A 27732-nucleotide genomic window follows, 5' to 3' on the forward strand; every position below is an offset into this window, starting at 1 on the left:
CAACTTTACAGATATCATTCTTTATTTGTATTACTGTGTTATATGACTGTGTACATCCATATATCTATGTACACGAACATATATAAACATTTATATAGATATATGAACAGTCATATGTACTTCAGTAAAAACTCACACACAAAGGGTATCCAAACACTCTGTGCCTATAAGCCACAGTTAACCTTCAGATTCATCAGCCAACTGTATTTTACACTTCTAAAAAAAACAATCATGAATATTACTGCTTTATAAAGAATCATGGACACATTGTAGCCTGCTAATCCTTGCCCTCACAAAACAAGAAAGTACTACGGTCTGGGTTTAAAAGCATTGCAATACCACTGAGTGGGAATTAGGAATTGATTTACTATTATGAGGTAATTCAGAAAGCTGGTGCCATTTAGCAACTTGACTGAATTTAGGACATATGTATTCTTTTCTGTGCAAAATTCTGGACAAATCACTTCCTTGTCTTTTATCTGATAACGATTTTGTTCCCTTTTCACAAAGCGATTTGAAATCTACTAAACACTGAATAAGCATTATTTAGAGATAAATTGGGACCCAGATGTTTTGAAAGACAGAGAGACTATATTGCATAACAGACACAATAACCATGCCTCCTTTTTCCTCCTCCAAGTCTTCCTATTTAAACGTGTCTGTGGTTTCCCCTCAAAAGCTCAGAAAAAAAAAAGATTCTAAATTCTCCAGATCAAGTTTCATGAGCTGCACACATTTAAAATTAAGCAAATTAAGTATGTTCTAAAAGGGGTTTTTAGCACCAGCATTCAAGAAGAATTGCTAAACTTCCCTCTGTAATGTTGACTGTAGATCAATAAGGGTTCTTGAGAACTAGAAATGCATAAATAATTTGGCAGAATAAGCCTCATGTAATTATGAAAAAAATCCCATATTTTTAATCAAAATTTGGTGTGATAAAATATTTTGAGCAGAGATATATTTAAAAATTCTTTGAAAAGCAGTTGTAAAATTGTGGCATTTGTCAATAGCATGTCTTCCTCCTTCTCCTAGGCCAGAAGTAGTCTAAAGATTATGATATTTAGTTCTCAAACGTTTATCCAAGCACATTTTGACAACAATTTATTTCAGCTAAATACAATGGACAGAAATATTTCAAGCACCTTAGTATAAATATGTGGGGTTTGGACAGTAATTGTTGGCTATTGCAGACATTGTTATTTTCACTCTTCCAGGAAATTTTAGATCCTCACCTTCAAAAAATTAAAAGTTCCATAAAAGGACAGTAATTCTAATGCCAAACTGAATAGCCATATTACTATTAGGGAAAAAAAAAAAAAAAAGTAGTTCTAATTTTTCTATCTGTGACATAATAATTCTTCTCAATATATCCAGAAATAAATCTAAAATTTCAAATAATAAATGGTAAATTGAATTTCATAAGCAGGAATCATAACAAATCTAATAACAATTGTTCAGCAATCAAAACTAATGGAAAAAAGTTCAAAAATGCAGAAGGCAATATGGCTGGCAGTCACTAAGATCTGCATTTTCATCCTCCTCTTGACAAATTCTGCCCTAAACAAAACTATACAAAAGGCAGGACAAAAGCACAAAGAGAAAGGATAGTTAATATAAAATAGCTGTACTGACTGAGAGCAAAGGTTCACCTGACCAGTTTTTGACAGTGACTACTAAAGGAAGCTTAGGGATCCACCGTAAGAGAGCAAATATAATTCTACCAGCATTTTCCCACTTTCTGAGAATAGCTCACTTAGGGATGCTAAGACTGTATACACAGTTCTTCATTTAACAGCCTTCTATGCAGCCTTCATCCAAATGGGTCTGATTTCCCTTTGGTATTTTTGGCATGCAACAATAAGCTATAAAAATAAGTTTCATTGCATAGATATGCTCTCAGTGAAAAGGTATTATCTTCTGTTTACTCTACAGGCTTTGGCTGGTGTTTTTATTGTCTACTCCTAGTCCTTGTTATGAGAACTAGACAATAATTATTTCATGAGCTGTATGGAGCAGGTGAACAAGAACTTAAAGACCTTCACCGTGTCGCTACTTAGGAATCTCTTTTTGAAAACATGGAGTCACTGAGCTTAGGTTGCATTCCTGAGGAGTGTGAAATGCACGGGATCCACACCAGCATGTTCTGGGAAATGTTACGTGGCTTCCTCAGCTATGTGCTACTTGTCTTTTCCTGCTTGGGATCCTAAAGCAATAATGAGTAAGTACACCATCTTTCACTCTTTCTTAAGAAAGCCTTTGAGAGTCACTTTGATACAAAAGAAATTGCAGTTTTGTGCCTCTTCTCTATTGCGACTTCATTTTCTCTGCACCTTTGGCAATATATGAAAATTGCAATAATAATAAATATGCTCTTCTCAAAAGTCTTCCAAAAGCCTGCTTTTTCAGCCTGATCTCAGTATTCAACTACTTCCAGTTGACACCTCACTGGTCTTTTTTCTAAAACATAACCTTTCAGTATTGCTTTTCCTTTCACTATGCCAAGTCTTCAATACCTGGAATGTAAAGTTCCGTGGATGTAGTAAGATCAGTGCTTTCTGAAAACTGCTTGTGATATATGAGAAAAATTAGCATCAGTGTGTTCTTATTTTTATTCTAAAATATCTCATTAATGCTGTAGTCCATCCACATGAGTTTCTCTAAACAAATTCATTAACTTTTACAAGCTAATTCTATTCTAAAGCCTTCAAAATGACAGTAAAAGAAAGCATATGAGTTGGAGATTGAGTAATTTGTCTGGAATTCTTTTCTACTGGTGTAGTCCTTAGCGATCCTGCATTTTCCATTGACAAACAAAGACAGGATAGGAGAAAATTATTCTTTTCTTTTCTTTTCTTTTCTTTTCTTTTCTTTTCTTTTCTTTTCTTTTCTTTTCTTTTCTTTTCTTTTCTTTTCTTTTCTTTTCTTTTCTTTTCTTTTCTCTTTTATTTTTAAGAAATGCTGAAATAAGTATTTTGCTCTAATATAAATTTACAGCATGTCTGCTTCTGAGCTGCATATGCCTCTATTTGTGTAGTTATATATTTTGAATCATAAATTACCTGTTTGTGCAGAGGTTGCTGGCTGGTGCTATTTGAATTCAGTCCTACAGAGGCACATTATTAAAAGTTTAGGTGAAGACACATTAACATTGATTTTCATTCAGTTTTGCTGAGACATACACTGGTAATTAACATCCATTCATCAACTCTGGCACCTATCACAGTACAATGATGGTGCAGAAGCAAAATTAAAAAAAATCATTTTAGTATTTTAAAGTCAGCATGAAAGGTATATACTTGGTCTTTCTTTTTACCATAAGACTATAGGATTTTTGTTTCTTTTTAATAAATTGTCAAATATGTCAAAGTCAGTTAGGCCTTAAAAATATTAGAAATCCTCACAGATTCCATGTAATTAACATTCAATCATACCTGTGGGAAAAAAAAAAAGAGCTTTAAAATAGTATTTATAATATTGGAGAAAAGCATGTAGATACAAATATATATAATATGCAAGAATGGGTTCTTGCATATTTTAGCTTTATGTTTGCCATCTTTTAGGTACTGGCCCTGTGGCATTTCAGCTTGACCTTCTTGTAACTTTCCAAGAATTTTATTCCCGCAGAGACTTCATCAGAGACTTCATAAGTGCATCTTCCACCTTCCCTGGGGAAGTGGAAAGAAGCTATGTGGTTATTTGCTAAAATGCTCAATGTCTGAGGGACACAGATATAAAGTGAAGAGAGAAAACACTTTTTCTCAGGGTTTTTTTTTCCCTACGTATTTAAATACATAGGGAAACTAAAATTTGATTTTTTTTTCCTATTCATGTGTTAATTATTGACAAATTAAATGTAAACATAATAAATATATGAAGTCTAACTGTGCTCAATGATCTTAGAGGTCTTTTCCAACCTCAAGAAGTCTATGATTTTAGGTGGCAGCAATACTTTAAGTTGTGAGTGGAAAATACTTTCTCATTCTTCCCTAAGTTTGTTCCTTAACTGAAGGGAAGAGAAAAAAAAAGTGTATCTAGTTGTCACAAATATTATATCGAAGAGCCAAATAAATGGAGAAAAATTTCAGGGTAACTGAAGCATTTTCCATCCATTTCACTCTCCAAGCTTTAGACTCTAAAATAGTGATAGATTAGCTTCCAGACCTGATATGTCACTTTAAAATAGAAAATGCATTTTTTCTAAAGCATAAGAAAATGAAATATTTAAACAAATGTTCACAAAAAAAAAAATCAAACAATCCAGCTTATCTGATATAGTAAGAAAATCTAAAAACAATGTTGCAGATAGAGTGAAACTGGAGTTTTACATTCACAGGGTTCAGGGATCTTTAGGTGAAGTGTCTCCTTTGAGAGAGACACTGTTTTTTAACTAAGGGATCAAGAAAAAATGAGAAAGACTCTAAACAAATTGCTCAGCTGGAGAGAGGCATGCAGGAACCAGGAACAAGAGAAATGCCCAGAATAATGGTTCATATATTTGTAATGTGCATATGAAACATAAATGATAGTAGTTGGATGACCATGCAACTTTGAACAGTGGGCTCCTACGGACAGAAGTTTTAGGGGACTCACAGACCTAAGACAAAATAAATATGTTTTGATTTGAAAGTAACTACCTAAAATATTGGAAATCAGTTTCTTCCTGATGAGAATTAGCATATGCATTTTTACTGCCTGTAAAATTTTACTTGCTGCCCACGGGTTTGGTGTAGGCCCTTGGTCAGATTTACCAAGTGAGATTTTACCTGTCTTTATAAATATATAAGTATATATATATATATATATATATATATATATATACATACACACACATATATATATTAATCCACTACACATATATATATGTTAATCCACTATTACTTTATTAAACATGCCATGAGAACACAAGCCGATCAAACACTGGCTGCACAAAACCAATGCAATGCAAACAGCAACATAATAACACATGAAACCATTGATTTTTAATGATTATCAAAATTGATGCTAGCTAACCCGGAGAGCATACAAGAAATTGCAATCAAGGATAGACATGAAAGAGAGACATTACTCACTTAGAGGAAAAATGGAAGGCCAAACCCCAGCTGAAGTTGAAATTGCCTAGTGACACAAGTAACAAGAAGAAATTCTGACAGTTTGCTCACAGAAAAAGGTTCAGAGCAAAAAGTTCAGAGGAAATGTGGCACTGTTGACAAAAGGGAGGAGACAGCCCAGTGATGGATGACACAGATAACACTGAAGTACTTGATGTTTTCCCCACCTTCCTACTTCAGTCCCTATAGGAAAAGCCTGAGACCAGATCACTGCATCAAGCCAGTCAAGCTTGGGAAGGAGAAGAGCAGTCAGGAGTGGAATTGTTTCAGGCTAAGGGCTCCTTGAAGGATCCTGATGTACTAAAACCCCTGGACCTGGACGAGATTAATCTGAAACTGCTGAAGCACACAGCTGAGGTGACTGTAAAGCTGCTACTTACCTGTCCCTCAAAAAATTGAGGCAATCGGGAAAAGTCCCTTACAAATTACAAAAAGAAAAAGAAAATATTATGCCAAGCATTATAAATGGTAGGAGGGGCCATCTGGGAGTTACACACTATTCGGATTCATCTCAGTCCCTAAAAACAGATTTTTAGAGGTTTTTCCTAAACAGTTGTGCTGGCTGTAGCTCAGATAGAAGTGGTTTTTTTTTTTTTTTTTTTTTTTCCAGAGGACCTGGTATGGGGCTGTATTTTGGATTTATGACCAAAATAGTGTTGGCAACACAGGGATGTTTCTGTTATGGCTGACCAGTGCTTACACAGCATTAAGGTATTTTCTGTGACTCTCCCCACCCCACCAGTGAGGAGACTGGGGGTAGACAAGAAGTTGAGAGGAGACATGGCCAGGACAGCTGATCCCTAATGACAAATGGATATCCCACACCATATGGTGTCATGTTCAGCATATAAAGATGGAGGAGCATATAAAGATGAGGAGTCTTCAGGTCAGGGGCTGACTAGACATTAGTCAGTTGGTGGTGAGCAACTGTTTTCATTTGCATGACTTGTCTTTCTTGGGTTCTATTTTCTCTCTTTGTTATTTTTTCATTTTCCCTATATTATTGTTGTTGTTTCTATTGTTATTAATCTTTCTTCATCTCAACCCACAGGTTTTCTTATTTTTTACTCTTCTTATTCTTTTCCCCATCCTGCACTGGGCAGAGTGAGTGAATGACTGCATGGTGCTTAGTTCCTGTCTCGGGTTAAACATTGTGTTAGTAAACAAAGGTTTACTAAGAACAGATCATGCTTATTATCTTTATTATATTCAGTGATAAAGTGACTAGCAATATGAGGGAAGGGGTAACGGTGAATGTAACACACCTTAACTTTGCTGAGGAAATCTCTCAGAGCACCTTCTAACCAGTAAGTTATGGGTTGTATGAATGCACTTTTAGGTAGGCTTAATATTGGCTGGACTTTGGTGCTCAGAGGGTAGGAATCAGGCATGTGGTGTCCAGTGAATCTGGTAATGAGCACAAGACCTAGGTGGGGTGACAATGGCTCCACAACTGTTTGGTATCTTTGTCAACAACCTCAGTAATGAGAAAATAACTCTCTGTAAATCTATAGAAAATATTAAATTTGGTTCACACAATAAGTATTAAAGCTTCAATTGATCTTAAGATGCTGGAGAACTGGGTCATGCAGCTCACACGCGAGTAGTTCAAAGCTGTTTCCAGAGCAGAATAATTCAATACAGCTATGAGATGACCAAGTAGCCATGCAGGTGTAGTAAATCCCTGGCTAGAATCCCTGGAATCTAAGGCCCCTGTGTGTTCTCATCACATAGGAGGCAAACTACATACTGGGTTAAGTAAGGAGAATTTTCTCTACTAGAAAGGATCAAAGGAACTTATTATTCACTTCTACTGCATGCTGCCACATCTCAGCTATTGTATCCAGCTTTTGCTCCCCCTACTCAGGGCTGATGTGGAGGAACTGGAAAGGGTCTGTCAGAAAGGACATCTCCTATGAAGACAGGCTGAAAGAGCTGGGGTTGTTTTTCAATGTGGAGAAGAGAAGTGGAGACATTTGGGGAGACCTCATTGGGCCTCCCACTACCTTAAGAGGGCTTATAAGAAGGAAGGGAGAGAGGGGACTTTTCATATGGGCAGATAGCAACAGGACAAGGGGGAATGGCTTTAAACTGAAAGAGTCCCAGTATAAATCAGATGTTAGGAAGAAATTCTTTACCCAGAGGGTGGTGAGGCATTGGAACAGGTTGCCCAGAGAACTTGTGGATGCCCAATTCCTGGCAGTGCTTGAGGCCAGGTCAGATGGGGCCCCAAGAAACCTGGTCTAGAGGATGGCATCCCTGACTACTGCAGGGGGTTGGAACTAGATGATCTTTAAGGTCCTTTGCAACCCAAACCATTCTGTGATTTATTCTATACCTGGACTTGCTGACAGGCAACAACCACAAACTACAGGTTGGAAGGTTCAAGCAGGGCATTATGAATACATTTTTCAGCACTGGAATGCTGGAAAATGGTGGTTTAGCACAGCACTAAGATTACACAGAGGAGTTATGGATTCTCTGCTCATGAAGGTTTTTAGGATATGATACTCCTGCTTTTAGTAGGAGGTTGGATGAAATAATTTAAAGATCCTTCCAATGATTCCCTCATTCTAAATCTAATTTCCTGCTTCCTAATGCACTGGAGTTTTATACTGTTTCCATGTTCTTAAGCATGAAGAAAATGTACTTTGATTTATATCTATGCAGGCAGTGTTGTCGTCTAGGATGTTGGAAGTCTACATTTATTTTGAAGAAACAGGAAAAAGTGATGAAGAAGTTAAGGCTGATTTGCTATTTATCTCAGTAAGGTGGTGTGTATTGCTGCTAAAAAGACTCTTACATGAATTTGGGTAAGAAAATAGTTTTTTGTGTCTTTGCTTCCTCCAGTTCAGGGATCAGGATCACCTCAGCACAACTATCTAGTAACCAAAAGCGCTATGGATGTTCTTATCAGTTAGATCTCAGTAAGGAGAAACTGTCAAATAGTAGACTGCAGAGAAGTGTTCTATATTACCAGCCACTACAAGAACACTTTGAGTTATAAATATCCATAAGCTTTAATGGAGAAGAGAACTGTGCCTGTCAGCAGAAAAAAATACTATCAACCTGCGATGCCCTACACAAATAATGTCAAACCTGGGGCACGATGCAGATTAAGGTGCACTTTAAGCCATCTACTAAATGGAGTATTAGCTGGAAACTGGATTTCACCATCAATGAAACATAATTTAATATATCTGAAGGCCAGTATTGGTTCACCTATCTCAGCTGCAATTGCAGCGAAGAAAAAAAGTCCTTCTGACTGTAAGAAAGTACTCTCTTTTCTATTACTGATCTCAACAGTGAGTTTTGATCCTGATTGTGTTCCATGGAAGCATCTTGAATGGAGAATATTTTTAGCCTTGAACAGAAGAATACTCCCTGCTTCTCTGGGTATAATACCACTGTATCTCAGTGTAGGATGAGCAATGCTTTCTCAACTTGCTGCTTTAGAGCAGAAAAAGATGTATTTAAGTTGACATGAATATCTGATAGTAAACGTTAATCTGGGATTATCTACCCAGGTAGATAATCCAGGTTTATGATATTACAATCTAATCTAATCTAATCTAATCTAATCTAATCTAATCTAATTTCTGATGATATTTTGCAATTTGGCCTTTAGCAAGGTATTGGCCTTGCTCACGTATGTTAGGTTTACCCTATGTTAGTACTGTAAATAGGCTAACAAGGCCTATGCACTTTTTATAACACCTTGAGAAAGACAGAAACCAAAAATGCAAAGTATTTTAACAGGGCAGAGAAGATAAAAGGGAGTGTGAAGACAATCTTTGAAAATTCACTCTGTAGATTTTTTATGATTTCCATGACTGTTCATGATAGAGAGTTTCTTTGATTGCAGGCACTTTCACTTTTAGTTTATATGTTCACTCTTGACTCAAAGACTCCCCAAAATTTGAGGCCTAAAGACAGGAATGAAAGAATAAAATGAAGGGCACATGACTTAGAGGATACAAGGACAAAGTTAAGAAATTGCAGAGAAAATTGCCAATAATGAGAGTGGAGTTATGCAGAGTTTGGAAGTCAGGAATGGGGATAATGAGAGGTTAATGAATAGATCATAATAGAGGTTGTCCATAATGTAGATGATTACTAGACCAGCATTTTGGATGAAGCTGATAAAGGAAAAAGCAAGGGAAGGCCAGTGATGAAGCATGCAAATGAAGCAAATGAAGATCAAGTTCAGACCTTATTTTGCATCAGTAACAAAGAAAATAAACTAATTTTAAAATAGAGAAATTAAGTAAATACAAGGAACTAGAGAATTTTAAAAAGAAAAATGTGTGGGGAGAGAAAGGGAGAATATCTGCATTGTATAAGCTTACAAAAAATCAAAGAAGAAAAATGAATAGAGAGCTTGGAAGAAGGCTCAAGTCAAGAGCACAGCTCAAGAAGACAGACACATTGTCCTATTGCCAGTAGGCTCTTATTTTCTAGCCAACTATGTACTGCCTCTTGATTACATCCTGAAGAAATTCTACACTTACACAACTAAAACTGGTTTAATATTTGGAGAATACTTACAGAAATATTTCAGATGGCATTCCAGATCTATGCCTACAGATTAGCTTCCCAGTTGTCTCACAAAACTCTGATTATACTTCATATAACATATTGAACAGTACAAAAATACATATAGGAAATATATTTAATGCATATATAATACAAGTTAATAATATAAAATATATTATATCATATACAAACAAATATATATATACAGGTAACATACGTGAAGTATGTAGTTCTTCATACATGGAGTATATACATGGAGTTAAATTAAATACATGGAGTTATGTTAGTCCTAAATTAATACCACAGAGATGAAGAAAAAGTATGTTGGAAAGTTTTTTACAGCATATCAGGAAGGAAATGTATCAAATGCACCCTTTGAGATCTTTGTGTAACAGGTGAGGTGTGGCAGTTGAATTGGGGTCAGTTCTGCAGGATGTATGATAACACGGATTTAATAGAAAAAGGTTATGGACATGAAAAGGTCCTGAAGTATCTGGATTTATGTGGCAAGGTTTTGGTAGCAGGGTGGCTACAAGGGTGACTTCTGGGAGAAGCTGCCAGAAGCTTTTTCCATGTACAAAAAGCCAACACAACACCAGCTGTCTCCAAGAAAGACCCACCACAGTGGCCAAGGCCGAGCCCATAAGCAGCAGTGGCAGCACCACTGGGATAACATAGATAAGAAGTGGGGAAAAACTGCTTCACAACAGCAACCACAGAGAGGACTGAGAACATGTAAGAGAAATAATCCTGCAGACACCATGGTCAGTGCAGACACTCCCCTGCAGCCCATGGTGCCGGCCATGGTGAGGCAGCTATGTCCCTGCAGAAGGCCCCTGGTGGAGCAGAGATCCACCTGCAGTCTGTGGAGGACCCCATGGGAAACCCACACTGGAGCAGGCTTCTGACAGGACCTGTGGCCCATAGAGAGAGGAAGCTCCTCTGGAGCAGGCTTGCGTTGAGGATTTGTGACCCGTGGGACACCTACGGTGATGCAGTTAGTTCCTGAAGTACTGCACCCTGTGGAAGGGACATGCACTGGAACAGTTTGTGAAGAACTACAGTCTACAGGAAGGACATACCCTGGAGGACTTTCCTGTAGCAGGGACCCTACACTGCAGCAAGGAGAGAGCGCAAGGAGGAATGAGCAGCATAGACAACCTGTAATGAACTGGCCACAACCCCCATTCCCCATTCCCCTGCACCTCTTGTGGGAAGGAAGTAGAGAAATCTGAGTGAAGCTGAGTCCAGAAAGAGGGATCAGAAGGGAAGTTGCTTTTAGATTTGGTCTTACTCCTTCTTATCCTACCTCATTTTTAATTGTTGATAAACAAAATTCATTTCTCCAAGTTAGGTCTGTTTTGCCCATTACAGTGATCTCCCTATCCTTATTTCACCCCACAAGTATTTTATTTTATTTTCTTCTACCCAGTCCACAGTCCAGTCGAGACGCTTGGTGGGCCTGTGGTCAGTCGTTAGACATGGTCAACCCAGCAGAGATACCAAGAATTTTTCTTATCTCTTCTGAATGAAAATAAGATGCGACTTTTGGGTTTGCTGTAAGCTATCCCTTGAACTGTTTTTCTTCTTTGCATTCTGTTGGTTATAAAAGAAGACCAATTCAGCTCCAGGCTTCCAATGCTCTTTCCTTACTCTAACACATCTATCATCTTCCTAGGGATGAACATAGTGTGCACAAGGGTAGATAACAGCAGAGATCATTATTGACATTTTCTCAGAATTTTACATAAGAACATGGGAATCCTCTTGCTAAAACAGGTTGCCTAGGTCCATCACTCAGACTCTGAGGGCTAGCAACAAGTTTCCCACAGGAAGATGTGTGATGCAAACCATGACAAAAATGCTTCATTAAATGTCTCATGCCTATTCCCTAAGTCAGATTTCCTTAAGGCCTGAAATTTGAATTTTGATCTCCCTTTCAAAAATTCTATTGTTAGTAAATATTCTGAGACTAGATTTTTCTTTTCCTGCTAGGCATATAAATATCTAACCACCATCTAAAACTTGCTCACTATGACCTTCAACAACATTCTGTGACATTGATGAAAATTAAAGGCTTGTTACAGAGTGAATGCTTTGTTTTACCAGTATGAAATTTTCCCCCTCTTGAATTCATTGAATATCTCTGTTCTTGTGCTAGAAAACAAAAAATACAGTCACAAAGGGCTTAATGGATATTGGGAGGTATTCCTGCATTTGGAGCTGACTTAGAGATGAATGGTAGCTAAAAAAAATGTTACAGGCTTTTCCACAGTCATCTTTTTTCCCATTTAACTTCCAGTAACAAAGAAAAAAGGAGTACAAATTATACTGTACCACAAGAGAATGATCAGTGACAAATGGCTGTCAGTAAGATTACCATTGCAGATAGAATATGTAAACATACGTTTTGAAACCAATTTTTCCTTATGCATTCTGTCTCATCACAAAGATGCCAACTGGATAGGCTTACTTTGCACATAAGATGAGCATATTTAATAAAATGAGAGTGGAGGAATGATAACATTTTATTATCTTGTTTTAGAACACTTTCTTGGGTCCATTTTTCTGTGGAAATAGATTAAGCACAGTTAATCAAGGTCTGTCACTGGGTTCCAGTGATGACTTTATACACTGAAAAATAAAAGGACAAATGTAGCACAAAAGGAAGGCACATATGCTTGTGGTTTCTTACAGCCTTCAAATAAAGAACAGATTTTTACAGACTTTTAATACAGAGAAACTCAAAATCATACTATTTTGTCTCTTCAGCTGTTTCTGAAAGCAAATAAAAATATTACTGTGCACATGGTGTTGCAAGTCCTTCAGCAAGAAAGGGCTTCCTACCACAAGAATCAGTACCATGGTATCATCCAGAGGAGATGATAGTCTTCTGTTTTCTAATATCTTTAATTCTTTGTAGTACTCTAGAACTAACTTAGGTTCATACTTTCTTTCATGTTTGATTATTACAGCACACCTGTTAGTTTGCACATTGCCCTAGCAAAGCTGTACCAGTGCAATGAATCAACACCAACTGCAATAACAGTCATAAACTTGAGTCCAGAAGGCTGTTACTGATGGAAATCTAACTTTTCTTTTAGTTTAGTGGTTTAGCTTAGTTACAATTTATTAATTACCTGGAAAACAATTATAATGCTGTAGATGTGGAACCTCACAAGAAGTATCTACAGAAAGACTTTTAGAGAAAGCTGTCCTTTAGTAGTATACAGGTAATTGGTTAGCTTCCTAGATTTCCTCAGTGGAACATGGAAAGAACTAAGATGGGACAAATAATTCTTTAGAGGTGCCTAAGGAAGGAGTTTAAGAGGAGGAATGTACTTCCCTCTGGAAACACTGCATTGTGGCTACCAAGGCAGAATCTACCGTAGACTAGAGAAGTGGCCAAACCTGTTTAAAAGTTAAATTAAAAAGTAAGGTTTGGGGTTTTTTATCTGAATCAAGCCCTAGGTGACTAACTGTACAGAATTTTTTGAAGAATGTTAAACATAATCAAGAAGTTCTTATGCACTGAATTATTCTCCAACTCACTACTTTCTCCAAAGTATTTTGGTAATATATTTTTCCTATGACATACAGTACAGCTGAAAAATATGGGATTTTCTGGTTTGTCTCATCTAATCAATCTGTTTATTTAATTTTTTTTATTTGAATCTGATATTTCACTTTGTCTTAACCTACTTTTCTTTTTTGAGTTAATACAATGCTCTGAATCTTGATGTCTCTGAATAGTTTAACTGAGGTTGGAATGCTCCCATTTCTTCTGCAAAGTTCATACTTAGACATGTATGAGCTGGCATCTCTAACACCACTCATTGTGTAACTAATTGTGTTGGCCCTTATTGTGAATTTCCTGATTTTATTCTGGTATAAATTCACTCATTGTAACAATGCACAGAAGTGCAAGTTTGCTGCTGTTAATGGAAGTCTGTGCTGTTCACAAAAACAGGATCAATAATATGTAAGTTCTGAATATTCAATAGTATGAAGGGTTATAGTAATCATGTGATTTTAATGTGACAGTATTTATTACCTTTAAACCTAGGTGATTATTTTTCCTGATTAGCTAGTTGAAAATTGTTATCTATTTAGACTTTCAAGATTTGTCTCACTATTCTTTCTTTGGTAGCAGTCTGTTTCACTGAAATGTATTAAAAGTTAAAATTAAAAAAATCCGCAGTAGGTAAAAAAGAGGTTATCTATGGAATAGCAAAGCTAGACAGAGAGGACCTTCTTTATGTTCTGGTACAAGGTGAAGAATCCCCTGTGCTTAACTGAGCTGGAAAGGGCTTCTGCAATTTTCCATGGACAGTGAATTTTTTTCCCCCTTAAAAAATACTCCCTATTTTTAAGAGAGCAAATGATTCCTATTGATTATCTAATGGTGAGAAAGAAGCTTGCCCCCTTGCTGCTGACTTCACCTGAGAAGTCAATCATGAATCATGACTACTGCAGCTGAATCTGGAGCAAAACTACAAAGCATTTTACTGACTGAAAAATGAAAACTGGAGGAAAAGGATTATGTTTTACTTGGGACCATTTATCACGAAGAAGTGAATCTTTATTTAGGAAATGTCCTGTTTCCTAATATTTCATTACTTGGCACAATCTATTCAAATTCCAACTTTCAGATGCAATATGGCGGGTGTCAATACATCCACTGTTCAGAGATGGGGCCAGGTGCTGCAGAAAAAGTGCTACCATAAACAAGCAACACATCTCAGTTGTACACAGACTTTCTGTGTGATTTACTGTCTTTAAGCTTGTCCCTTACTGGTCTCTAAACACTAGTCAATAAGCTTAATGACTGGTTAAAAAAATGAGATGAAACTGCTTAAGAAGATCAAGGCAGGTCAGGCATGAACACAGCTGGATGAGTTTGAGTAATTACCAGCTATCCAGGTATTTTTTATCAGGTTGCAGCTTTCTTGTGCATGATGGCATGAGTAAGCCAAAAGGAAAAACGTAAGAGGTCAAAGAACTACTTGAGAGATTAACTTAATGTACTTATTTCTCTTTCCAGGTTTTAATGAAACTGAATCAAATTTCATTTGAATATTTCACAACTATCTGAACAAGATGTAATTCATCTGAAACACATTAAAGACCGTTAAGTCTTTAAAGCAGGCTTTAAATAACAGAACCACAGGCCTGAAAAGGACCTCAAGAGGACATCTCTTCCATATCCCTGCTCTAAAGCAAACTGAACTATGCTTACATCCATCTGACTGATGTTTGTTCTAAAAATCTCCAGAGACTGAATATTTACAATCTCCCATGCCATTAGCTTCCTGGTTCTCTCTATCCTTAGCACTGGAATTTGCTTCCCTAACACGTAACTTTGTTGTAACTTAAGCCTTTTATTTTTCAGCCTCCTCTACTGGTGATGCAGACAACAAATTGCTCCTTTTCCTTCTGTATCAACTTTTCCTGTATTTGGAGTCCATAGTCATACCTTGCCTTTAATTATGTACTGACAACCTTTAGGCTTCAAGAGAAACATAACTGACCAGCTGGAAAGGCAGTGAGTTTATTTAACAGAAAGAAATGTGGGATCAAGAAAACAAGAGTCTTAGTTAAGTGGTTAGCCCAACTGATTAGCTGCTTCACTGATTAGCCTGCCAGTCTGTCCTTAGAAGGTCCAAAATCCTGAACACTGCTTTGTAATTCTCTTCTTTCTCCAATATTAATGAATCTGAATTATTTTGCCAGTTTTTCTTTATTTATAAGGCCTACTGTTTGGGAAAGAAGCTATGTTAACTGTGAAATATTCCTCTGTTAGGCAATATTTGTCACCATAGCTAAATATACAGCTATGTGTAAGCCAGACTAATCTACTCTGCAAATCTAAACGGAAATGAAAAAAGAGTACATATTCATTTTCCCCTTTACATCCTACCTTACACTGACAGCCTCTACATTACTTTCTCAATTAATTTTATTGCAAATCTGTTAAATATCTGAGCCTCTTCTGCCTAAGTCAGGAGCTTATGTTAGTTAGTCTAAGGGTTAGGCCTCTAATCCCCCTTCTTACTGGCTGTATGACCTTCTTTCAAGCTGGTACACTAAGCTGGCACATTTCAGTATCTCGTGTATTCATTTTCATAATAAAGTGGAAAGAGTTTCTCCCTGCCCTTTCCAAAAGTGGTTTGAAGTAACTACAGCACCTGCTTGCTGTATTTAAGAGAATCCTTTTGTGGTTTTGTCCTTCTTTATCACTGCTTCACAAAAATGCTGTGGGCAAAATATTTAGGACACTATTTTTACCTTGGATATCAAGTTTTCTACCAACACCGACACACTCACAACCCTCCCCCAAGGTAACAGTAATGACTAACCTGCCTTTGAACAATCTTGAAAAGATCTTGTTGCTTGGGCTTGCAAGACCAAGTGGACTTGGTGGTCTAGGCATCTTGTATAGTGCCTGTTCTTCACCCTCCAATAATTTCTTACAAAATATTTAAATAGCATGCCAGGTGTCATATAAATACTTCAAATAAACTGATGATAGTACTATATTATCATAGGTTTAATAGTTTTGTGAATATAGATATAATTCTAACAGAGTTTTACTAGTAATGTACCTTCAAAAGTTTTTTTTTAGTTTTTAAAAATATTTTATTTTTAATGAAACATTCACAGGAAGTGTTTCAGCCCATCAGGCTAAACTATCAAGACTGGAAACCCAACAAGGATTTAGTTGATTCCATTCAGCAAAAAATTAGCAATGACTGATTTAGACATGGTATTAAAAAATATGTTAAAGCTGCATGAAAGACTTTTTGGGTCTCAGAGTGGCCAGTGAGGGTGACATTGAGGAGAAAGTGTGTTACTGATCACCTGATCAATGTGTTGAAGTAGATGAAGTCTACTTAAAACATTCAAGCAAGTCTTTGGATCCTATGATACTGGTTCTTACAGGAACTTTAACATCTGTTGGAAGGACACTGTGGTGAGAAGCAAGCTATCCAGGAGGCTTCTGGATTGTATTTGAGGTAAACTCATGATACAGACACTGGAAGGGCATTGGAAATTACTCTGGCATTCCCTAGTTAGCAACAGCTCTTTGGGACTACGATAACCAATAGAAACCATAGCTGTAATGACAGCAAAATAATGACGTTCAAAATCCTGAGGAGGCAGAGGAAGGCAAGCAGTGCAGTACAGACTCTGCACTTTAGGAGGGCAGACTTCAGCTTATCTGGGGAGTTGAAAGGTAGGATTCTATGGGAGGCAGCTCTGACAGGCAAATAAGTTCAGGGAATCTAGCAAGTCTGTAAGGACATCAATTTTCAAGCCTATGAATGTTCATGATGATAGGAAATCAAGTATATTTATCAATAGACCAGCTCAAGACAGAGATCCACCAGAAAAGGCAGCATAAATGAGGTGGAAGCAAGTATAGGCTTCAAAGGAGGAGTTTCTGAAACACTGCATTAGTATGCAGTGATGGTGTCAGGGAAACCAAAGCTCAAATGTAGTCAAGGCTTGATAGGGACATCAAGGCAACAAGAAGAGCTTGTACATTACTAATAAAAGCTTGACAAAGGAAAATATATGTACTGATTGCTGAATGAAAAGGGTGATGCAGCAACAGTGGCCACTGGTAAGGCTGAAGTGCTCAGGGCCTTGTTCTTTGAGGCCTGTGTGCTTAATGAGAGAGAAGAGAGGGAATAACAGCAGTGCATAAATATCAAGTCAGAGACTACTTATGAGAACTCAACTCATAAATGCTCATGGATCTGACAAGCTGTATCAAAACTTTATAAAGGTTCCAAAAGGACAACCCAGAGAACTAAAGGCAGCTCAGCCTTACTTCAATCCCTAGCAAATACCCAGAGCAAATACTCTAGGAACATATTTCTGGGAACCTGAAACAGAGGAACAATGTGATGGACAATATTTTCACCAAGTTTTCAGATGAAATGCATATGGAGGCTACAGTTGAAGACTTGAAGGGCAGGCTGCCATTTGGAGGAACCTATGGGATGAATGGACAACAGGTTCAGGTAACAAAAGCCCTTCAAGGAGAGATAGAAGGAAATAGAATTTTCCAGTCTGAAGAAGAGATACTTTTGAGGGGACCAGCAGCCTTCCAATACCTAGGATGAGGTTATAAAAATAATGTTTCAGGTTTTCTAGTGATGCATGTTAGGAGAACAAGAAACAAAAGACATGAATGAGAAAAAGAATATTTCCAGCTGGGTATAACACATGAGGACACCCAGTAAGTGAAGTAGGTTACTTAGAGAAGGTACACAAAATCTACTTTGATGTTTTCAAGACTAGGCTGTGTAAATCTCTATGCAACTCTGTTTAGAGCAAGATTTTTCCCTAAATCTTTCATGAGGTTCCTTCTAACCTGAAGGAACCTGAAGTTATTTCCAATCTTATATTTCTATTAAAAGAAAAAAACCAAACTTTTATTTCTGAAACTTGTGGAAGCTTATTATGTGTACTCTTTTTCTTTGTATGTGAAACAGTTCTTCATTGGTGCTGTTTTCCAAAAGTGCATAATGCCCTGATGTTGCCAACCATTTTAACACATTGGAACCATCTAGATTGTAAGAATGGAAGTTTAAACTTCCCAGACTTGATGAAGGAGTATTTGACTATTATCTGTGGCTGTTTCTAAAAGAAGCACTTTTTAACTTCTGCAACTGTGAGTTATAGATTTCATAGAACTCCAATACAAATGTTGTACACGTCTTAACCACATGAAGAACATGAAGAACATGGTGCTACTTTTAGCAGTTTTATGAACACTGTTTGAAGCTTTATTTATGAGTATTCTGGATTGTATTCAGAATTGATATGTTACTATAGTGTTTTCTACAGTGCTATTTGATAATATTTGTTCTAAAGAACGTATCAGTACATAGGACATATTTTGTCTTTTGGCCATTACATAACACAGTTTTTAATACTGTGTCTATATCAGTCATTACCAACAGTATATTTGATGAATAGAATCAGCTAAGTCCTTGCTGGGGTTACAGTCTCGATAGTTTAGTTTAATGGGCCAATAGCTTTCTATTGCACGGCTTCATTTCTTTTAAAAACCCTATTTGCAAACACTATAGCATTGCTAGAATTTCTTGTAACATGTAGTGAGTCAGAAGAGATTTTATTCTTATGTGGAATTTCTAGAATTATATGCTTTCCCAATGTTTCTATTGTTTCCTCAAAATTCAGCTCACATCCTCTAGTTGAGAGTAAGACTGGCTAAAGATTTCCATATCTCATATAAAGCACATTGTTGGCATCACTGATGGCCTTACAGCTGTATATATTTAATCAGTATACTTTAATCCCAACTTCCTGTAGGATGAGGTCTAAGGTTGTGAGGTGGTTGTTTTCGTCCCCCTTTCTGAACACCATATTTATCTCTGACATGGAAAGAGGGAATTTGTATCATTTCATTCAACACCATAAACTGCATGGGAAGGTCTTTGTTCTGGATCTGTGACTATACTCCTATACATGAACATGAATATTCCCCTAGACAACTGAGCATTAGCTGTCTGACTGTGATTTCTCTGGAGATTAAGCATTTTGTTGTGGTGTGACAAGTCTGTAGAAAAACTCAGTTTATTCCACTGAGATATTTTGGTGCTCTGAGGCACAGAGGGAAGCAAACATTTGTCTCTCATACGGTCGGTACGTTGTTTTTTAACCTGGCTGACAAATATGTGAGACATAGGCCATTTGTTTCAGTTTTCCTTTTTTCTCCTGGCTCAACACTGCACTCATTCAGTGTTCCCTAACTTTTAACTCAGAAGGTCTTGCTGGCTATATGCATCAATAAATAAAATAGGGCTAAGGGCTGTTTTCTGGCTAAATGGCACACAATGGCTGCAGGCATACTACATAACGCTTGGCCTTGAGTGTCACCTCAAGGGGACAAAGTGTCTGAAATAATGTAAGGGCAATATTGCATCTTTTAACACAAGGGTTTTTCTGCTATGGAACAAAACTTGTTGCATGTTGTGTGTGTGGCAGGAGGTATGTGTCAAGGTCCCAAACCTTCAGAGACAGTTTCAGAGAAATCATCACAGTGACGTTGGGTATTGGGAGAGATTCCTGGCAAATGCTATCCCCATGCCTGGGCATTGCCTGGCAGGGTGCCACTTAGCACCAGGCAATCCAAGGAGAACGAAGTCTGTTAGCAGTCAAGCAGTGTGATAACCAGAGGTCAGTGCTGGAAGTCAAGCTCTGTTTACACAGCATTATGGCTATATAGGCTTAATGCAAATGCAGGCTCAGACATTGTGTCTCTGTACTTGTACAGGTACATGCACACTGAAGCCTTTTGTATAGCCTCTGCCCCTCCTTGTTGTTTGCTGTGTTTGGTACTTCTCAAGGAAGCATCGTCACCTTTTTTGTACAGATTTCAATGACATGCTGTCCAAGTCTTGTCCCAAGAAGTTCTCAAAAGTTGTGACATATTTAGGCAGTGTAAACCTCAGTGGACCAGAGAGGGAAATGGAAAATAACTGTATGGATACTGTTTCCTAGAACAAAAATGACATCTAACCACCATGATGTAAACTTAAAAAAATGCTGAGGTTTCATTTCATATGTAAACTGTGCATAGATTTATCTGTTGGATTAGAGTACTTTGCAGACAGAACTTAATGTGAATAGTTCAGATACTACAGATTTAATTAGCAGTGGAGAAAATTTTGTCCTACACTAAAAGCAGACCACACAGCTATGAACAATTTCTGGACGCTGTCAGGTTTTAAGCTCATTCTGTGGGAGCCCTTCTATTATGAGCTCTAAGCTTCTTTAAACAACAACAACCAATTGTATAGTAGTGAGGGAGCAGACAACTCCCTGATAGTATAGCACTTTTGCTAATGTAACTCCAAGCTGAGTAAATATAGTATTCCTGGCACACTAGAATGGATATAGTTGGTGTAACAGATTAAACAGCTATCAGCATATGAATTTAACCTGCCACTGGGACAGGAATCCTTCATGTCAGCCCATTTGCAGTCTCCATCAACCTAAACTACCAGTGCATTACCTGTAAAAGTTGAAGGGCAAAGGCTCTGGTTATCAAGAGGAACAAAAGTAAGCATTGTGGACATACTGACATTTGAGGAAAACCAGAGGAAATATTTCAGGCATGAGTGAACAGTGGAATTAAATCTTGGTTATGTTTCTCCGAATAGAAGAGTAAGCACGTCCTGGACCTCCTGCTGCTGAAAATCAACAGTAAGTGAATTCAGTGAACACTCCTCTGGACTTCACTGATCCTGGGAAGAGAAGTCCTAAGGCAAATCCAGAGCAACATTTGCTGTTTATGGGATGAGGTAAAATGGGGTAGAAGAAGAAAACTAGTGTATGTATTTGAGCTAGAAGAACTAGATACACACTCTTCCCTGCCATGGCCTGCTGTGCACTGTTTTACTTCTTAACTAGTGCAACTGCCTCTATTCCTGATTTTTTAATCCAGGGTTTATATTTCCAGATTGTATGATCCTCTGAAGAAGGAATCTGTTATTAATATTGAACCTAGACACTAACAAAGGCTAGACCTTTTAGGGATTTCTTGAAATCAAATAATTTAACTTTGTCCATTCATTTTTGAGAAATAGGGAGGCTAAGAGGTGAAATGCCAAAAGGAAATCTATTTTAATTTTGTATTCCTGCTACTACCTGGGAAGAGAGATACCCAAAGAAACTATCCCTTGTCAAATTTTATAGATATTTTCTCCAAGTCTAGGGAACATGTCTAAGCTTTTGGGCTTCTCTGATTCTGATGCTTCACTCACCATTAACTTTAATACATGCCACTAGTCAGGGAGGTAAGAAGCAGGCCACCGAGAGCTTAAAACAAAGAGAAGTAGTGATTTTACATCCATTTTTCCCACCTATAAATTTTCCTTTAATTTCATTTAATTTGGTAAACCTGGCAAGTTGCTGCCAGGTGGATCTCCTACACAAGTCTGTCTCAAGATTTCATTATCCTTCTTATTTCTAGCATCATTATTCAGACATCTCTGTTTTCTCTAGCTAATTAGCCCGCTGTTTAAGAGGTGCACATTTCTTAACATATGGTACACAGTTGCACTGCATGTGTGCTGTATTTTCATTTTCTAATTTGAATCTTATATTTCTGATACAGTATGTCAGAAATATCAGACGCCCATTTTACAGAGCAGCACTTACAGCTTCACATTGAAATGTACCCTAATTATACTTTCGAAATCCTTACATCCCCCTGTTTTCAATTAAGACATCACAGCCATTACAGTACTGTGACAACATATTGTGATTTAAAGATTATAGTATTTGGAGGACAGAATTTAGCAGGAAATAAAAGCCACAGGAATTAAGTGTTTAAAAGAATTAAGAGTTAAAAAAAATGTACCTTTCCAATTCAGTGGAGAAAACAAACCCCAAACAAAAATCCTCCACATGGCGTGATACTGTCTCTTTGAGACACTGGCATTGCATGCAGCTGTTATAAATCTTCTTCCTGTGTAAGACTGCAGAGGGAGGACCTGACTGGCAACACAAAGGAAGGAGCAGGTCTGTTCGCCTGTCTGGGAGAGACAGAGGGAGAGGAGCGGGTGGAGGGGGAGCGAGGCGCGCACACACACGAGCAGCTGAATACAGAAAGATTCACTCCTTCTGTACAGCCCACAGACCATCTATGCCTAAGTGATTCTGGTCCACCATTTGCATGATATATTAGCCTTTCAAGCTGTCTTGTGGTATTATCTAGGAGACTGTAGCTTTTGCTTTTAGCTATGCTCATCTGCAATTGGTGTTATCTCCAGCAGGTCTCCATTTCTAACTAATATTAATCTTATAGCAAGGAAAACAGTATACTTAGAGCTGTGCACATGCTGAAAATACAACAGGACACTCTTAAGGGCTGAATCCAACAGCTACAGTTACACAAAAATAAATTCCTGCATAATTTACTGTACTGGAAAAATACAGGTTTTTTTCTTTAAAAAAAAACCCAACAAAACAACCAAATCCAAAATTTCAGCTATATACAAAACCTCTGTGAAATAATAATAAAAAAAAAAAAGCAGCATTAATTCTGGAATAAGTGCATTCATATGGGTTGTTACACTCATAAAACCATATAAGCTTCACTGTGCTGGTGTAACTGATAATATGTGCTGTATTTACTAGCTCTCAGGTCCCTTGAGCTGCAGAGATGCAGATGTAACCTTAAATTCTTTCTAAAGCAAATCCTGCAGATGCTTTCTACCTCCCTCATCCTCCCTCAAAAAAACCTTCAACTCCCTCTATAGGATTAGCTTTCTTGTGTACCTACCCCCTCCATAACGCATCGAGCCTGAATCGCTGTCAGTCATCTGGTTACTTCCCAGCTCCTCCAGACATCCCCTCCAGCCAACGCACATATCCCTGCAAGCTCCTGCCTGAATCATGAACTGACAGCTGTGAGACAGGTAGTATGAGGATCATATCCAAGAGATGAACGAACATTTTAAGCAGAAGCAAGCACCTATCCACTAATGCACCATTTTCCTAACAAAAAGGAAAATAACGTAATTTATTTTTTCTTGTATAGTTAGCTCTTTTATCATACACTTTTATCATATCATATATACACTGAATATAACAGAATTCTAAGATTTCAAGTAGTTTTGTTACAGCAAGTGTAACCACAAAATATATAAATATCTGTGAGATGTACAGTTATTTCTAACATCTGGGTCAGACATGAATGCTTCTGTGTTCTTATATCAAAGATGCAGCATGATAGCACAATTTTATTTAACATAAGGACTGAAAAGCACAGTGAGGGTAAGAATTATACCAAAATGGCTGCAAACATTTTCCAGCCTGTGGATAGAGAACGGGGCACCTAAAGAGCTGGACTGCTTTTTAGTAGTAGTCAGAGGCTGCAACTGCTATTGACTTAGTGCTCAGCTCATTTAATATGCAAGCCTTATTTAGATGCGTAATATAGATTTAGGCGTCTGACTGTAAACACTTGATTAAAAATATTGGCCTAGCTTTACAAATAAAGGTCAAAGGAAACATATTACTGAGCACTGGAAAGCAAGAATAAGACAAGGAATAAAGACAAAAGTAGTTCTAAGGATTTGAGGAGGATGAAAGAAGGAAGGCATTTTGATGTTATTTATTATTTCATTATTAGTTAATTTCAGTTTCATTTTTTGAAATTATATTACTCTTATACAGCCATCACTACTCTCCCTCTTGTTTTTTATTATCCCTTACTGTTCTTTGCACCTATTCAGCCTGAATGAGAGCAGAAAATTCTGTGTAGAAATCCTGAGAGACAGCCTGTTCACACGAAACTTTCATCCAAATTTTAGTAGATACCAAAGGGTGAACCTTTAATTGGGCAAGGAAGAAACTTAGGGATACCTAGCTGAAGCTGTACATTTTCAGATGTTCGCCTATCATAATGATGTCCTGCTGCCACACTTTCTACTTTTTAGCTGTCCAGCATGAAAATAATAAAACAGAGCCACTAGCAACCACCAAAAGAACAAATGCTTTTATTTATCATTCACCTGGATGTAGGATTCCAGTTCAGACTTCTAAAGCATGTATGTGTAAATGCTGTCTGTGTGGCAGTTATTCAAGCTCCCTTTGAATTCTATCCATCCATTTAGTAATCCCTGCCAAGTCAGTCTCTATTACCCGTACCTACTAAGATGTGTTTTAATGGTGAAAGTAACAGGATGACTTAATAAAAATGCTGGCAGTGACACCAAGGAATGCTGGGACTTCACTAATCTGAAAAATAATGACCTGATGGGAGCTTTGTTCCTCTTTCTCATGGGTCCCTGCTAGAAACAGCCAAATAATTATAAAAAGGAGCCAACTCAATAAACACAGTGGGAAATACTGTGGATGTTATTATATAAATGCATTATAGATATTTTTCAGCTTTGATTTTTTGGATATGAATTTACTAAAACTTTTCATGCTGTTTGAATTTTTTTATTATTTTTAATTTTTATCACTACTTCAATTTGTATTACCAAAGATTTTTATAAAAACTCAGGCTAACACTAAAGCAAACCCCACCTGAATCAAACAGGCCAAGTACTGTATGAGTCATATATATGAAGCACTTTTAGTTGCACCAAAAAAGAAAAAGCTCAGATACACTTTTGTATTTGATTCCATACTCATGGACATTTTCAGGGTAGATTTATCACCCTTACACTAGGGACAATCTATTTTAAGCAAAGGCCAAATTCAGATTTATGTGTGTTCTAGGGACAGTGGAGGCCACAGTTCCTATGGTCTGTCTATGGCTGTGCTCATGGAGATTAGGGAAAACATGGATGCTAGAGTGAAAGAGCAGTTAGGTCAAGTGTAATACTGTGTAAACGCATGGCATTTGTATAATATTCCAGTAGTATTTATTAACAACCTTGATTTCAAATAAAAGTGATTCATTAAATGTTCCCTAAGCAGATACATCTTGACTTTGACTGAAATCTGTTTTCCTAACAGCACATGTCCACAGCACCATTTGTCTTGCTCTCAAAAGAGCACTGTGCCTATGGTGCAAAAAATGTTGCCATAAAAAAAGCACGTTCTCTGTTATCTGTTCAGTGAAATGGCATATGTGCCAGATATACAGAGAGGAGAGGGACGGACATGAAGGATTTTGCTCCCTTAAGCCCATCATAGTGAAGAAAAAAGAATAGAGGTGCTCTTCCATCCTGACTATACATTTGGTTGACAGTTGCTCTTCTGTCTCACGGCAGCATATCTGTCACAGATATAAGTAGCCTCAGCTAAGTCAGTCAAAACAGAAAGCTTCTTGTCATTTAAATAAAATAGTCTCTCAATAAAGCACTGATTTAAAAAAAAAAAAAAAAGTAATACATGTACATAAAAATGTAGTTCTCTCAGGATCTGGCTTTTTTACATAAAGGTGAATTTTAATCCAGTGGCCAATTCCCTTAGAACTCTTTGACACAGCCTCTAGCATCTCTTTGGAAAAGTTTTCACTATAAAAGTAGGTTAAAGGAAAAAACAGAGCCATGTTAATTATCAGACTGAAAATTAGTGTCAACAGGAACAATTTGAGTTTACTACCAAGATGAGAGTTGGTTGTGATTAACCCCACAGTTTCTGTAATGATTAATCTCAACTTTTTCATGCTATGTACATATTCTTGCCATTATACTGCTTACACAATTATGATAATACTGTGTTAGTTGGAAAAAGAACTCACAATTCTATTCTAACAAATATTTTAGCAAATTGAGGCACTGGAAATTGAGGCTGACCTGCCACATGTTCAGAGGGAAATCTGTGTGCTCAAACAGTAGTTGAAACTGTATTTATTGGGTTGGCTCCTTTTAATAATTATGTGTCTCATCCTAGCAGGGACCTGTGAAAGGGACAAAGCTCTCCTAAGGTAACTATTTTTCTATTTTAGTAAAGCCATAGAATCATGGAATCAAAGAATGGTTTGGGTTGAAAGGGACCCTAAATGTCATCTAGTTCCAACTCCCTGACATGGGCTGGAACACCTCCCACTAGACAAAGTTGCTCTGAATGCCATCCAGTGGGGCCTTCAACACCTTCAGGAATGGTGCATCCATAACCTCCCTGAGCAACGTGATCCAGTGCTTTACTATCCAAGCATTTCTTGGTGCCAGTGGCAGCTTTTTTTTAAGTCATCCTGTTACTGTCATCATTAAAACACACCTTAGTAGGTATGGGCAATAGAGACTGACTTGGCAGGGATGACTAAATGGATGGATGGAATTCAAAGGGAGCTTGAATAACTGCCACACAGACAGCATTTACACATACATGCTCTAGAATCTGACAGAAATCCTATTTAGGGTGGTCAGAAGAAGCTCTGATTCAAAGTTCAAGGCTGAAAAGGTACCTTGTCATGGTATGTCACTAAGGATGTGACTCCTAAGTACAGGTAATACTTTAGGAGCCAAGATCTTCAGTGAACCAGAGACAAAAGTAATCTAGATTGAGATTAATTATGCCTTTTTCTTCTGCGTGAAGACATCCAAAAAAACCTATGCATGCTCCATGGTATCCCAATGACTTTCATGATGGTAGCTCAGAACAAATACCAGGAAAGTTCCTTATTTAATGAAATTGCTTTTGTAATGGGCATGATCCCTTTTATTGATAACGTTGGTAAGACACTGATGTGGGCAAGCCACAGAGTGACCCCGAGAGGCTCCTGTGAGACCTAAAATGATGAAATATTTTCATGGTATGCTTTGCTTGATGTACAAAGTGGGAAGATTTGTCCACAAAATCTCTTAAAACTTTCACAGAACACATTCCTCATCATGGCAACATGATGCAAAAAAGGCTATGGAAAAAGAAAACCCCCAAAATATTAACAATCTCAAGAAATATAATACAAATTAAAGATAATTTTGATCTTTAACTTCTAATAGCATAGAGAAAAATCTTCATGTGCCAAGCAGGGCAGGAATTGGGTTGGGGTGAGGTAGAGGAATTGGCAATGATGGAGTGAAACTGAGCATTAGAAAAGAAAGAAGGTAGGGTGGAGAAATGTGTTGTTTTAGTTTGTCGGTGTTTATCACTGTCCACATCTATTTTAATTGGCAATAAATTAAAATAATATTCCTTTAGTCGAATCTGTTTTGCCCACACTAATAATTGCTAAGTGATGTCTCTGTCTTTATCTTGACTCATGAGCTTTTCCATTGCATTTTCTCCCCCTGTCCTGCTGAGAAGGGGAGTGAAAGAGCAGCTGGGTGGGCGTCTGGCAGCCAGCTGCTCAAGCCACCACAAGTACACTAATAGGTTAAGTGGAATATTCAACTGTATTGATATATAATAGTAATTTGCCTGACTTTAGCGAGCAACACAGAGCTGAGAAGTATTGTGTGTAGATGTTTAGCAGGATTCAGATAAGATTCCATTTTAATTCCCTAAAAATCTTTTCTGATTTAAGCTCTTGCAGTAAAAAAAAAAAATAATTATGTTACTCTTTCTTGATTCTCTCCTCCTCAGCATTCTCCAACACTCATTTTTGTAATGTACTGTCCAACTCACATGTTGGAGCTTC

The sequence above is a fragment of the Motacilla alba genome, chromosome 3, assembly GCF_015832195.1.
Source record: "Motacilla alba alba isolate MOTALB_02 chromosome 3, Motacilla_alba_V1.0_pri, whole genome shotgun sequence".
NCBI classification, from domain to species: Eukaryota; Metazoa; Chordata; class Aves; order Passeriformes; family Motacillidae; genus Motacilla; species Motacilla alba.